Here is a 14,481-nt window from a genome sequence, read left to right on the forward strand (position 1 = left end):
CCTGTGTCCAGTGTAAAGTAAGAAAAATAAATAAAAGTAATAAATAAAATAAAAACACATTTTTGGAGGATGATGGAGGAGGACATAGTGGGAGATCAGCAACCTGATAGAAGTGCTGAAGCTGCTACCACCAGTCATGACAAGGCCGATACCTCTTTGTATTTGCTCTTTGGAGCATTTCTCTTTTTTTGGGATAGTTTATTAAACTGCCACCCTGTCTGCCCCTGCAGTGCCGCTCTGCCAGGTTGGAAGTGTAAGGTCCACATGTATGTGATGCCAACTGCTGTCGCTTAGCTTAGTCATCCAGCTACCTCGGTATACCCTTTTGGCCCAACTACAGTAAATGAAAACAATTTTGTAAGCTGTGAAGTGATCAAAATTGACTAGAAATGAGTGGAAACTAATGTTATTGAGGTCAATAATACTTTAGGGGCAAAAACAGGCCCAAATTCTGTTATTTTAGCCATTTTTAGCATTTTTTCATAAAAATCCAGATCCAAAACCAAAACCAAAACCCACAAGGGTGGTTTTGCCAAAACCAATCCAGATCCAAAACCCGAAGGGAGATCCAGATCCAAAACCAAAACCCGAAAAAGTGGCCGCCGCACATCTCTATATATAATTATATAGCTCCATACAATTGAGCCAATTATTTTATAAGGTTTTCCTGAGGTGGAACAAAGGCAGCTGACGCAACTTTAAAATATAAACATTGGCCCTTATTCTGGTTCACTCGCAAAGGCAAATTCCTTCTCAAATGGACAAAACCATGTGCACTGCAGGTGGGGCAGATGTAACGTGTGCAGAGAGAATTAGATTTGGGTGGGGTTTTACTTCAAAGGGAGAGCTATATTGCAGTGTAAAATAAAGCAGCCAGTATTTACCCTGCACAGAAACAAAATACCTCACCCAAATCTAATTATCTCACTGCCTCCCCTGCAGTGCACATGGTTGTGTATATTTGAGAAGGAATTTGACTTTGCGAGTGAACCAGAATAAGGGCCAAGGTTTATATTTTAAAGTTGCGTCAGCTGTCTTTGTTCCACCTCAGGAAAACCTTTATATACAATATCCAAACATTATTGAACCATTAGTTAAAATGAAATGTGATACAGCTGGAGGCGCGCTTATTCAAACCCCCCCCCCCCCCCCCCCGTCCAGCGTGTCAGAGCGTTTCGCCTCAGCACACAGTTCGCTGTTAATTGGACGTGTGTGACACGTCGACACAGAAGACACTGGCGTGCAGGGGAGTTGAGTAAGTGTGGCTCTATCTGTATATGGTTCATGAGATCAGCACGAATTCACAGAAGATATACAGTATGTAGATTGGGTGACTGCCGTATTAGTATGAAGGTGTGTACACACTGTAAGATTTGTCTGCCACAGACACTGATTCGATGTCGGCAGCTGCCGGGACCTGGTGGGGAGCTGGCGTCAGCTGGCAGAGAGGGAGGGGGGGGATGATGCCGGGGGGAGGAGGGGCCATGCTGCATTGAGCTGAATGACTCTCGTTCTGAGATTGTAGGAATAGTCTGTGCAGGACAGTAAATTTCTACATTAGATCCGCGGGGCCATGCAGCCGGATCGGGTGCTAAATAGAACGCATTTGCACTATGTACTATGCAAATTTGACTATATAGTCCAGGCATGTCCAAACTGTGTCCCTCCAGCTGTGGTGAAACTACACATCCCAGCATGCCTTGCCATAGTTTTAGCATTCAACAATAGCAAAACTGTGGCAATGCATGATGGGACTTGTAGTTTCACAACAGCTGGAGGGCCATAGTATGGACATGCCTGATATAGTCAAAATGAACACTGCAATTGCCCCGTGTGCAGGGGCTGGCTGGCAACTTTTAGCCTAGGGGGCAAGTCCAGAGCACTGGCCCATAATCAGCCAAGTCACCGGCGGAAGGAATGCTTTTGCGCGCCGCAGGCGCGCCGAAAAATTAGGGGCGTGGCCTATCATAAGGGGCGTTGCCTGTACCATGATTGTATTGTGTACCTGCAGATTGCACATTTTAGCGAACCTTGTAATACCCATTACACATAAAGCCACATGCCGTAATGCCAATTACACATTATGCTGAACACCATGATGCCAGTTACACATTACGCCCAACACTGCGATGCTAATTATTCAATACACCGCACATTGTGATGCTAATTACACATTATGCTGCACACCTTGATGCCCATTACACCCCATACTGTGATGGCAATTACCCAATGCTCCCCACACCGTAATGTCCATTACGCCCCATACCATGATGCCCATTACACCGCACAATGTGATGTCCACAGTGCCAGATATGCCCCCACAGTGCAAGATATTCCGCCACAGTACCAAATACACATATGCCCCCACAGTGCCAGACACAAATGCCGCCACAGTGCCAGATATTCTGCCACAGTGCCAAATACGCATATTCCTCCACAGTGCCAGATATGCCCCCAGAGTGCCAGAGACACATATGCCCCCACAGTGCCAGAGACACATATGCCCCCACAGTGCCAGAGACACATATTCCCCCACAGTGCCAAAGACACATATGCCCCCACAGTGCCAGATATGCCCCCACAGTGCCAGAGACACATATGCCCCCACAGTGCCAGAGACACATATGCCCCCTCAGTGCCAGAGACACATATTCCCCCACAGTGCCAGATATGCCCCCACAGTGCCAGATACACATATGTCCCCACAGTGCCAGATACACATATGCCCCCACAGTGCCAGATACACATATGCCCCCACAGTGCCAGATATGCCCCCACAGTGCCAAATACACATATGCCCCCACAGTGCCAGACACAAATGCCGCCACAGTGCCAGATATTCTGCCACAGTGCCAAATACGCATATTCCTCCACAGTGCCAGATATGCCCCCAGAGTGCCAGAGACACATATGCCCCCACAGTGCCAGAGACACATATGCCCCCACAGTGCCAGAGACACATATTCCCCCACAGTGCCAAAGACACATATGCCCCCACAGTGCCAGATATGCCCCCACAGTGCCAGAGACACATATGCCCCCACAGTGCCAGAGACACATATGCCCCCTCAGTGCCAGAGACACATATTCCCCCACAGTGCCAAAGACACATATGCCCCCACAGTGCCAGATATGCCCCCACAGTGCCAGAGACACATATGCCCCCACAGTGCCAGAGACACATATGCCCCCACAGTGCCAAATACACATATGCCCCCACAGTGCCAGACACATATGCCCCCACAGTGCCAGACACAAATGCCGCCACAGTGCCAGATATTCTGCCACAGTGCCAAATACGCATATTCCTCCACAGTGCCAGATATGCCCCCAGAGTGCCAGAGACACATATGCCCCCACAGTGCCAGAGACACATATGCCCCCACAGTGCCAGAGACACATATTCCCCCACAGTGCCAAAGACACATATGCCCCCACAGTGCCAGATATGCCCCCACAGTGCCAGAGACACATATGCCCCCACAGTGCCAGAGACACATATGCCCCCTCAGTGCCAGAGACACATATTCCCCCACAGTGCCAAAGACACATATGCCCCCACAGTGCCAGATATGCCCCCACAGTGCCAGAGACACATATGCCCCCACAGTGCCAGAGACACATATGCCCCCACAGTGCCAAATACACATATGCCCCCACAGTGCCAGACACATATGCCCCCACAGTGCCAGATACACATATGTCCCCAGTGCCAGATACACATATGCCCCCACAGTGCCAGATACACATATGCCCCCACAGTGCCAGATATGCCCCCACAGTGCCAAATACACATATGCCCCACAGTGCCAGATACACATATGCCCCCACAGTGCCAAATACACATATGCCCCCACAGTGCCAGATACACATATGCCCCCACAGTGCCAAATACACATATGCCCCACTGTGCCAGATACACATATGCCCCCACAGTGCCAAATACATATATGCCCCCACAGTGCCAGATATGCCCCCCACAGTGCCAGATACACATATGCCCCCACACAGTGCCAGATATGCCCCCACACAGTGCCAGATATGCCCCCACACAGTGCCAGATATGCCCCCACAGTGACAGAAACACATATGCTGGGGTGAGGGATGGGGGGGGGGGGAGAGCGCTTACCCACTCGCTAGCTGCGGGCCGTGCTGCGGCTGGATCAGGTTCTCCAGCCCTCCTGCGCTGGCCGCGGCTTCCAGAACACGGCCGCGGCTACAGGAAAATGGCCGCCGGCCTCCTGCACTGAGAACATGTCCTCAGTGCAGGGGGCCGGCGGCCATTTTCCTGTAGCCGCGGCCGTGTTCTGTAAGCCGCGGCCAGTGCAGGAGGGCTGGAGAAGCTGATCCAGCCGCAGCACGGCCCGCAGCCAGTGGGTGGGTAAGCGGCCCGGGGGGCATATGGCACTCTGCCCCCCGGCCCAGCCCGCCCCTGCCCGTGTGTAAACCGCATTAGCCCTGCTTTAAGCTGCTTCATCAGACAGGACATAGGGGACTCCACAGCCACCTACTGGGCTTCCGCTCTCCCCGCACTACTGACCTGGGGCCTGATTCAGAGCATGCTTGCCTACTTTTCAAAACTAGTTTCAGGGAGATTATAGGTGGCAGTAGAATTTTCTACAGAGACCCCATTAAGGGGCGTATATGTGCTTAAATGCTTATTGTGAGATAGTTCTAGATAACATTAGTAACTATGGCCCTTATTCTGGTTGGTGCGGTAATATCCGCGTGCTTTCGTGCCGCCGATGTTTTGTGTCTGCGCATGTGCAGAGGCGTCTCTGCGCATGTGCGAGCGGGGCGTATGGCCAAATCCCGCATGAAATGTGGACACTACGAACAGGGGGAGGAGAGGGGCGTGAAGGGCTATTTGGGCTCATTACCATATGCGTACGCCCCGCGTTTCATGGGAGTTCCCATGCAAACGCTGGGCGTACGTATGGTAATGCGGCCGTGACGCACGTGTAGGGGGCGGACATATGACATCGCCGGATGTCAGCTGCCAGCCCAGATCCCTGCTTTTGCACGGAAAAATGTCCGTGTGGTCTGAGGTTGCGGGAGCTGGTGGAGCACTCGGTCCTGCATTCGATGGTCTGCGACCATCGAATGATGGGGGAGGTTCCCTGAGATGGAGGGGGTGTATTCATGAAAAATACACGTGCGGTCCGTTCGGCCAGCTTCTTACCGCGTACGGACGGAGTTGGCGATCCGTATGGAAGGCGGGGTTTCGCACGCACGGTCCTGGCCGCATATTCGGATCCGGCCGCACCGATCAGAATAAGGGCCTATATACTTTGGGAAATGTAGCGAGTATTGCTATTAACATTGCGGCCTGCAATATTGCATTATTTGTTTGCAATTATTTGCTGTGATATTTAGATTCTTCTCTCTCAGCACAACATACAGAAGGTGATAATAAGTGTGATGCCTATGTGATAAATTCCAAGTCCAAATGCCATCTGACTGCTCTCGTTTGGAAAATCAAAATGTTCTCCATAATGACTCAGGGTACTTCATCATTTTAGAGAAGATGGCAGCCATCAGTACTTCTTACTTGCCTACGTTTGAAAACTAGAATGAAGGAGATGACAGTAGGATGTGCCATCGAGGGGGCGTGTCACATTCTGTTAAAGGGGCGTGTCTAGCTCCACATGTGGGCAGGTCTAGACTTAAATGCTTGCTGTGAGATATTTCTATATCACATTAGTAACTATATATTCTATGTAATATTTATTTTCTTCTCGCTCATCACAGTATACATCAGAGATGGGGAACCTTCGGCCCTCCAGCTGTTGTTGAACTACACATCCCAGCATGCCCTGCAACAGTTTTAGTTTGGCCAAATAGCAAAACTGTAGCAAGACATGCTGGGATATGCAGTTCAACAACAGCTGGAGGGCCAAAGGTTCCCCAACCCTGGTATACATGACAAATGCAATGCCTACTGTATGCAATAAATTACAACTGCAATTTGACCTTGTGTGAATTCCTCCTTAAGCATCTAAATATGTTTTCGGTGTATTCAATATTATTTTATTGTGAATATTGGACTTTTTGGGCCAAATTAACATTTTTCCTTTTGGATCTAGACACACTGGGGGAAAAATAATAGGATCAGAGATTCAGAAAGTAGGAGATTTTGTAAGAAATCTCCAGGCTTTTTTAAAGCGGCAATCATTCACACTGCAAAACCAGATTGTTTTTTTGCAATGTAACTACAGTAATTGCCGCTTTAAAAAAAAAAAAAACTGTCGATTTCTTACCAAATCTCTCACTTTCTGAATCTCTCATCCTGTTAAATTTCCCCCAATTATATTTCTCCACAGTTCAGAAGCATGCAGTAATACAGATGGCCACAAGATGGCAGCAAAATATCATCAGTAAAGAATTAGAACACCACCATTAACCCCTTCACGACATTGCCTTTTAAGGTAATTTTTTTTTTTTTTTTCCTCCTTGTGTTCAAATAAGCGTAACTTTTTTAATTTTCCGGCTATATAGACACATGAGGGCTTTTTTTTTGCGGGACAAGTTGTACTTTCTAATGGTACCATTTACTATACCGTATAATATTCTGGGGAATCAGGAAATAATTCAATGTGGGGTAAAAAAAAAAAAAAACGCAATTCCACAATTTTGCGCTGGTTACGGTTTTTTTGGAGTTCATAGTTCGTTTAAAATGATGGGTTATCTTTATTCTATGGGTCGTTACGATTCCGGTGATACCAAACTTATATAGTTTTCGTTACATTTTACCACTAAAAAAAAAAATAGAAAATGTTACGGTTTTTCGAATTTGCGTCGCGTCGCCATGTTCTGCGGCTTATAACTTTTTTATTTTTCCACCTACGGACCTGGGTGAGGGCTCATTTTTTGCGGGCTGAAGTGTACTTTTTAATTAATACCATTATGGGATATGGGCGACTTTCTGATCTCTTTTAGCTATTTTTTTTTGGGTAGGCGATGCGACCAAAAAGCGTAGTTTTGGCGTTGGGGATTATTTTCCGTTTACGCCTTTAACCGTGCGGGATAACTAATGTTATATTTTAATAGATCGGACTTTTAGGAACGCGGCGATACCAAATATGTTTATTTTTTTTATTATTTATTTATTTTTATTTGGGAAATGGGGAAAGGGGGGTGATTTGAACTTTTAATATTTTATTATTTTTTTTTTATTTTTAAACTTTATTTTTTTTTTTTTTTTACTTTTACTACAAGGCCCCCTAGTGTACTTGACCACTAGGGGGCGCGATCGCCTGTACTAGGTTCAGCCATAGAGCTCTATGGCTGAACGTAGTGATTTTTTTCACTTCCTATTACATCCTGCCTGAGGCAGGATGTAATAGGTATGAATTCACGGACAGCACAGGGGTCTACATTAGACCCCTGGCTACCATGGCAACCGATCGGCACCCTCCGATCGCGCTGCGGGGGGCCCCGATCGGCGCCGGAGGGGGGCGCCCCCCCTCCGATCAGCTATTTAAGCACTGCGGGCGCTTTGCCCGCGGTGCTTAAAGGGTTAAACGGCCGCGATCGGCGAACTCGCCGCTCGTGGCCGTGAGAGCAGGGACATGGCTGTAATATACAGCCATTACCTGCTCTCTATCAAGCCAGCTCACTCCGTGAGCTGGCTTGATTCACCCCCAACCGACATATGACGTATATATACGTCATATGTCGTGAAGGGGTTAAAGAGAAGAGCTCCCTTAGTTTATTGCTATTAAACCGTTCAAACTTTGAACCAAATAGACACCTACCTACCATGGAATAAGTGTTTAAAGACCTTTTATAGCCATATATATATATAAATTGATAATTGACCTAACGAGGAGAAGTTGGGAGGTACAGTATGCGTAACAGAAGAAACCTAGGAGTCTTAACTCTCCTATTTGGCCGTAGTGTGTTCAAAGTATTTAATATAGAGTATTAGAGGATCCAGCCACCCTTCACAATCAGTAAATGGGTAATGAATGTCCCTGATGGGGAAAAATAGTGTGAGGAGAGCATTTTTCTATATGTAATTATACTTTCAGATTTGTTTGAGTTTTATATTAATGAAGAACCTGTATTGAAAGGAGTAATTAAGCCCAATAAATCATTTGCTTTGGTATATATATATAACAAGAAAAATAAACAATGCGCAATGGGTATAAAACCTATGTGAATCAATTTAGGTTGAGCAACGACAGATTTGCCTCACAAGAAACTCTTATGATCTTATCTGTCCAATATTGAGTTCAATGAGGCAATTTCTGTAATTATTCCTCTTCAAAGGCACTTTTGGTATTAAATACCAGCTGCTCCGTATGTAACCAACAGGTACCTGAATCCAACAGGTGAAAGATATCTAAAATAAAGTGAAGTCCTTGTGACGAAATGCGTAGGGGCGTGGCCTAGCGTCGCTGAGACCGGAGCCCAGACGAGTGAGTGAGAATAGTGCTGTGCACTAAACCTTTTATGCTGTTATTCCTGCGGTGTTTTATACCGCCAATTGCGATACGTTACCCTATGTGATTGGGAACGTTCTTATCATATAATAAAACTGAATTTTAAAGTGGTAATGCACTATGGAGCGCCCGTTTGCTTTATTTTAGATATATATATAGATATATAGATATAGATATATATCCCTAGGAGGGGTAATAATACGACTGGGATGAAATTAGTACTAAATGGCATTTTTCACCACCTAGAGTCTACCCCTGATGAAGTCGCCAAGACGATACGCATAGGTTATTTGAAAATACCATTCTGCATTGTTTTACATCTTTTTAGAAGAAATAATATTCTGTATAAACATTTTTTTTACAGTCAATATAAAAAAATTGTCCAGGTCGGAGACCTTTCTAGATATACTGTGTACGTGTCATGGCCTGCCGCAGGGGGACACTGGCGCAGCATGGAATACCTTTAAGGGCGCTCTGGAGGGGTCCCACTGGTGGAGGTGCAGGGTGCTGGTGCTGGTCCCGTGTGGCTGGGCATCCCTCCGGCATGCAGGCAAGATCTGAGCTGTCTGGAGCCGGGAGTAGTCCTCTGAACACCGGACTCCCGCGGCGCCATCTTGGTTGTGGGCAAACAGACGTTTTTGCCCTTACTTGTGTCCAGGACGTCCCAAATGGACGGGAACCGCCCTGAGGGGTATTTAGGAGGAAGGCCTGGTACAGGAAGTTGCCAGTGCAACGTCTCCACAGTCCAGTACTGTGGCCACTAGTTCTCTGTGCTCCGTTACAGTCGTGTATAATTACTGGTTTCCAACGCAACTACCGGTTCAGCTACCAGCTTCTGCCGAAGTCCTGTTTGCCGGTATATTCCAGCCTGCCTTATTCTGCACTCCCGGTGGTCCTCCAAGCCTCTTCATTCCGATATTACCCTCCGCCAAAGTGCCTACCCTCGCGTTGGCGACGCTGACAAACTTGCGGGTGAACTTTCTGCTGCTGTCACAGTCTTACCAATAATAAACCCATTCATGCAACAGCCGATCATTCATCCAGCCCGTTTATTATATAGAGGTCCAGACACTCCTGAGGTTCCTGTGTCAGTACCGGGTCCACAAATTCCACCAGGCGTGACAGTATATATATATATATATATATATATATATATATATATATATATATATAGTAGATTACATTTAAAAATGAAACTAAATGAGTCCAGGTGTAAAGCTGTCACTTTTTCATTGTTTTCCACCTGAAGCCACAAGGAAAGATTCTGCTCATCCTACCCACTGTCCCATGGACGGACGTGATTATTCGGTGTCGCAGGATGTGAGTGAGAGACGGAAAGCCGCCTGACCTAGTTACTGCGCCCTTCTCAGCAAACGGTTTCTACATGAACTTCTTCTGGTAAGTTCCCCGCTCTGTACAGACTCTGCTAAATCTGACCCATTAGCAGGAGTCTGTATCGTCATTCAGTGACAAGCTGTCACTTACTGTAAAACTCTGCTATACACATCATTTATCTCTGTCTATCTGTAGTATCTATCTATATACACACATCCGTATATATTTATATCTATCTATCTAAAGCTGTGCACACTACACACTGAGCGACCATATTGGCAGCGATTGGAGTGTGCACCGGCGATAAATCGCCGAGTGCGCGCTCCCGTTTTCAGCCCCCCTAATGGTCGCTGGTCAGAGGAGCAGGGGACCAGCGACTTCCGCTGCCTCTTCTCCCGGCAGTGTGTCATTTTCACCAGCGACCATCTCTGGTCACTGATGAAAATGGGACACTGAGCAATATGATTGCTGAGCAATATATTGCTAGCAATTTATTGCCAGCAATCAGATTGCCCCGTGTGTACGCATCTTAAGATATTTATATCTATTTATCTTTCTGTCTATAATTTATCTCTGTCTGTCTATCTACAGTATCTATCTACAATATCAATCTATCTATCTATCTATCTATCTATCTATCTATAATTTATCTCTATCTATTTATCTTCCTATACATTATCTCTTTATTGATCCCTCTCATCTTTTTATCTATTTATCTATCTACCTATGTATTATCTACCTATCATCTTTTTACCTATCTATCTGTATTTATAAATCGATCTCCCTATGTATTATCTATATATCTCTAATCTTTTTATATATCTGCATCTATCTATCTATCTATCTATCTATCTATGTACAGTATCTATCTAGCTCTATCTTTCTATCATCTATCTATCTATCTATCTATCTATCTATCTATCTATCTATCTTTATAAATCAATCTCCCTACGTATTATGTATTATCTATATATCTCTCATCTTTTTATATATCTGCATCTATCTATCTATCTATCTATCTATCTATCTATTTATCTATCTTTTCATATCTACCTACCTATCTCATATTTATCTATTTTTCCACCATGTTTATATAATAACCAGCCTGTCACATCAGACACTCCCCAGACGAGACATAATTCGCAATTTAATTCACCAATCACAGCACTGGGTTGACGCATTTCGTCAGTTAGGAAAGGAAGAGGGAGGAGTCAAGGCACCAGGTGCATTGTGGGAGATAGCAGTAGGATATATTGATCTCCTCTGTTCCTACCTGCCTATGGGGCCAATTTCCTAATGAATACTTGCGGCTAATTCCTTGAAAACACCTGATTTCGGGGGTTAGGCACAAATAGTAAATATCCCCAGAATGTATCTGGCAGAGACCACAGTAGAAATCTCTGATCCCTGCAATGATCCCTCCTGTCCCACCCACCTGCAGCCACATCCCCCATAGGTTTGTGTATATATATATATATATATATATATATATATATATATATATATACAGTAGGAGCAAGTTTCATCTTTGCTCCTTTGGCCCAACGCGTTTCGTCAAAAAGACTTCCTCAGGGGCAGTGGAAGCAGGGTACTTGTTTCCTAGAACGGCCACAATCGTGAGTGATCGTGGCTCTTAATTAAGGGACACGATCCTCACGATGTGGCCGATTTTTTACAATTTTTTCCCTTTGAATGACAGAAATCGGGTCAATCGGTCGGTCGCGACCAATTAAAATCGGCCGCGATGCGACCGACCGATTGACCCGATTTTTCCATAGACTTCAATGTTAAAAAATCTTTTAACATTGAAATCGGGAGGATCGCGTCGGTCTTGTGCCATTATAATGGCACAAGATGAGATGGACTTGATTAAGTCCATCTCACATAGGGAAAAATGATAAAAAAAGGTGAAATGGGCCAATATGACCCATTTCACATTTTTTATGTGCCCGCCATGACCCCACGATAGACGTCAACCCGAAGCGTGGCGAGCGCAGCGAGCCCGCGAGGGGCGGCGGTGCGCGTCCTCCGACCTTTTCATTCCCCTACTATACACTAGGGCGTGGAGTGAGAATAGAATAGTGTGGCGAGCGCAGCGAGCCACCGAGCCCGAAGCGTGGCGAGCGCAGCGAGCCCCGCGAGGGGACGCGTATACCTGTGAAGTTATACGCGTCCCCTCGCGGGGCTCGCTGCGCTCGCCGCGCTTCGGGCTCGGTGGCTCGCTGCGCTCGCCACACTATTCTATTCTCACTCCACGCCCTAGTGGATAGTAGGGGAATGAAAAGGTCGGAGTACGCGCACCGCCGCCCCTCGCGGGCTCGCTGCGCTCGCCACGCTTCGGGTTGACGTCTATCGTGGGGTCTAGCCCACTTAGTAACATTTGGGGGGGCAATTGAAAATAATCAGGTGAAAAAAAAAAAAAATCGGGTGAAAAATCGGTCGGTCGGATCGGTCGCATCGCATGCGACCAAATCGCATGCGATGCGATCGATCCGATTTTTTATCTTCCGACCACAACGATCTAAATCGTTGTGGCCGTGCTAGGAAACAAGTACCGAAGCAGCATATTATATGAACAGTTCACACGTATTCTGTAACAGGAAAGTACAGAGAATTTTTTTTCCCTTTTTAAATCAAGGAATCCTAAAATTGTTCCTCCAGAGTAATATTGCCACCATTCAGATATAACATCCAATAAGCATATATAGGGAACACAAGTGGTAAAGATGGCCCAGCGATAGTATAAGGGTTCCACAGACAGTCAATAGAACAATCAGAGTTCCAAAGCTGGAACAGTGATGTCACCTCCATGTGCTGAGTACTAAGTAATAACGGCGATGGTCCATATGCACCAGTGACGTCACCTCCATGTGCTGAATACTAAGTAATAACTGAGACGGTCCCTATGCTCCAATGACGTCACCTCCATGTGCTGAGTACTAAGTAATAACTGGGATGGTCCCGATGCTGCAGTGATATCACATCCATGTGCTAATTAATAACTGGGATGGTCCCTATGCTGCAGTGATATCACCTCCATGTGCTGAGTACTAAGTAATAACTGAGACGGTCCCTATGCTCCAATGACGTCACCTCCATGTGCTGAGTACTAAGTAATAACTGAGACGGTCCCTATGCTCCAATGACGTCACCTCCATGTGCTGAGTACTAAGTAATAACTGAGATGGTCCCTATGCTGCAGTGACATCACCTCCATGTGCTGAGTACTAAGTAATAACGGCGATGGTCCCTATGCTCCAGTGAAGTCACCTCCATGTGCTGAGTACTAAGTAATAACTGAGACGGTCCCTATGCTGCAGTGACATCACCTCCATGTGCTGAGTACTAAGTAATAACTGAGACGGTCCCTATGCTCCAATGACGTCACCTCCATGTGCTGAGTACTAAGTAATAACTGAGATGGTCCCTATGCTGCAGTGACATCACCTCCATGTGCTGAGTACTAAGTAATAACTGAGACGGTCCCTATACTGCAGTGATGTCATCTCCATGTGCTGAGTACTAAGTAATAACGGCGATGGTCCCTATGCTCCAGTGAAGTCACCTCCATGTGCTGAGTACTAAGTAATAACGGCGATGGTCCCTATGCTCCAATGACGTCACCTCCATGTGCTGAGTACTAAGTAATAACTGAAACGGTCCCTATACTGCAGTGATGTCACCTCCATGTGCTGAGTACTAAGTAATAACTGAGACGGTCCCTATACTGCAGTGATGTCACCTCCATGTGCTGAGTACTAAGTAATAACTGCGACGGTCCCTATGCTGCAGTGATGTCACCTCCATGTGCTGAGTACTAAGTAATAACTGCGACGGTCCCTATGCTGCAGTGATGTCACCTCCATGTGCTGAGTACTAAGTAATAACTGGGATGGTCCCTATGCTGCAGTGACATCACCTCCATGTGCTGAGTACTAGGTAATAACGGAGACGGTCCCTATGCTCCAGTGATATCACCTCCATGTGCTGAGTACTAAGTAATAACTGAGACGGTCCCTATACTGCAGTGATGTCACCTCCATGTGCTGAGTACTAAGTAATAACTGCGACGGTCCCTATGCTGCAGTGATGTCACCTCCATGTGCTGAGTACTAAGTAATAACTGTGACGGTCCCTATGCTTCAGTGACGACACCTCTATGTGCTGAGTACTAAGTAATAACTGCGACGATCCCTATGCTCCAGTGATGTCACCTCCATGTGCTGAGTACTAAGTAATAACTGAGACGGTCCCTATGCTGCAGTGACATCACCTCCATGTGCTGAGTACTGAGTAATAACTGAGACGGTCCCTATGCTGCAGTGATGTCACCTCCATGTGTTGAGTACTAAGTAAAAACTGCGACGGTCCCTATGCTGCAGTGATGTCACCTCCATGTGCTGAGTACTAAGTAATAACTGAGAAGGTCCCTATGCTCCAGTGATGTCACCTCCATGTGCTGAGTACTAAGTAATAACTGAGAAGGTCCCTATGCTCCAGTGATATCACCTCCATGTGCTGAGTACTAAGTAATAACTGCGACGGTCCCTATGCTGCAGTGATGTCACCTCTATGTGCTGAGTACTAAGTAATAACTGCGACGGTCCCTATGCTGCAGTGACGACACCTCTATGTGCTGAGTACTAAGTAATAACTGCGACGGTCCCTATGCTGCAGTGATGTCACCTCTATCTGCTGA

Source organism: Crinia signifera, chromosome 3 (genome assembly GCF_055691185.1).
Source record: "Crinia signifera chromosome 3, ASM5569118v1, whole genome shotgun sequence".
Taxonomy (NCBI): domain Eukaryota; kingdom Metazoa; phylum Chordata; class Amphibia; order Anura; family Myobatrachidae; genus Crinia; species Crinia signifera.